General features: G+C 42.8%; 1 non-coding gene across 1 annotated transcript; it reads right to left on the minus strand.

Moving 5' to 3' along the window:
* Nucleotides 1-543: 543 nt before the first annotated feature.
* LOC130958683 (small nucleolar RNA R71) lies at nucleotides 544-651 on the minus strand. The gene has a single exon (XR_009077792.1). It is a non-coding gene; the product is annotated as a small nucleolar RNA R71 (small nucleolar RNA).
* Nucleotides 652-1,923: the final 1,272 nt, after the last annotated feature.

Consider the following 1,923-nt stretch of genomic DNA (forward strand, 5'->3'; position numbering starts at 1 on the left):
ATGAGCAGGAACAAAGACAAAGGCATTCTTGTTGAAGCTGACCCTGAACCTGAGAGGACCATGAAGCGAAAGCTAAGAGAAGCTAAGGCACAACTCTCTGTAGAGGACCTAACCGAATTCTTCAAAGGAGAAGAAGATATGGCAGCCGAAAACAACAACAATGCCAACAATGCAAGGAAGGTGCTGGGTGACTTTACTGCACCTACTCCCGACTTCTATGGGAGAAGCATCTCTATCCCTGCCATTGGAGCAAACAACTTTGAGCTTAAGCCTCAATTAGTTTCTCTAATGCAACAGAATTGCAAGTTCCATGGACTTCCATTGGAAGATCCTCATCAGTTCTTAGCTGAATTCTTGCAAATCTGTGACACTGTCAAGACTAATGGGGTAGACCCTGAGGTCTACAGACTTATGCTATTCCCTTTTGCTGTAAGAGACAGAGCTAGGACATGGTTGGACTCTCAATCTAAAGAAAGCCTGGACTCATGGGAAAAGCTAGTCAATGCCTTCTTGGCAAAGTTCTTTCCACCTCAAAAATTGAGTAAGCTTAGAGTGGAAGTCCAAACCTTCAGACAGAAGGATGGAGAATCCCTCTATGAAGCTTGGGAAAGATACAAACAATTAATTAGAAAGTGTCCTTCTGACATGCTTTCTGAATGGAGCATCATAGGTATTTTCTATGATGGTCTCTCTGAACTATCCAAGATGTCTTTGGATAGCTCTGCTGGAGGATCTCTTCATCTGAAGAAGACGCCTACAGAAGCTCAAGAGCTAATTGAAATGGTTGCAAATAACCAATTCATGTACACTTCTGAAAGGAATCCTGTGAACAATGGGACAAGTCAGAAGAAAGGAGTTCTTGAGATTGATGCTCTGAATGCCATATTGGCTCAGAATAAGATATTGACTCAACAAGTCAATTTGATTTCTCAAAGTCTGTCTGGAATGCAAAATGCACCAAGCAATACTAAGGATGCTTCATCTAAAGAAGAAGCTTATGATCCTGAGAACCCTTCTATGGAAGAGGTGAATTACCTAGGAGAACCCTATGGAAACACCTATAATTCTTCATGGAGAAATCACCCAAATTTCTCATGGAAGAATCAAGAGAGACCTCAACAAGGTTTCAACAATAATGGTGGAAGAAACAGGTTTAGCAATGGCAAGCCTTTTCCATCATCTTCTCAGCAACAGACAGAGAATTCTAAGCAGAACCCCTCTGACTTAGCAACCATGGTCTCTGATCTAATCAAAATCACTCAAAGTTTCATGACTGAAACAAGGTCCTCCATTAGGAATTTGGAGGCACAAGTGGGACAGCTGAGCAAGAAAGTTACTGAACTCCCTCCTAGTACTCTCCCAAGTAATACAGAAGAAAATCCAAAAGGAGAGTGCAAAGCCATAACCATGGCCGAATCTGGAGAGGAAAGAGAGAAAGTGGACGCCACTGAGGAAGGCCTCAATGGGCGTGCACTAGCCTCCACAGAGTTCCCCAATGAGGAACCATGAGAATCTGAGGCTCAAAATGAGACCATAGAGATCCCACTGGATTTACTTCTGCCATTCATGAGCTCTGATGAGTATTCTTCCTCTGAAGAGGATGAGTATGTCACTGAAGAGCAAGTTGCTAAATACCTTGGAGCAATCATGAAGCTAAATGACAAGTTATTTGGAAATGAGACTTGGGAGGATGAACCTCCTTTGCTCACCAAAGAACTGGATGACTTGTCTAGGCAGAAATTACCTCAAAAGAAACAAGATCCTGGGAAGTTTTCAATACCTTGTACCATAGGCACCATGACCTTCAAGAAGGCTCTGTGTGACTTAGGGTCAAGTGTAAACGTCATGCCTCTCTCTGTAATGGAGAAGCTAGGGATCTTTGAGGTGCAAGCTGCAAGAATCTCACTAGAGATGGCAGACAAC

Source organism: Arachis stenosperma, chromosome 10 (assembly GCF_014773155.1).
Source record: "Arachis stenosperma cultivar V10309 chromosome 10, arast.V10309.gnm1.PFL2, whole genome shotgun sequence".
NCBI classification, from domain to species: domain Eukaryota; kingdom Viridiplantae; phylum Streptophyta; class Magnoliopsida; order Fabales; family Fabaceae; genus Arachis; species Arachis stenosperma.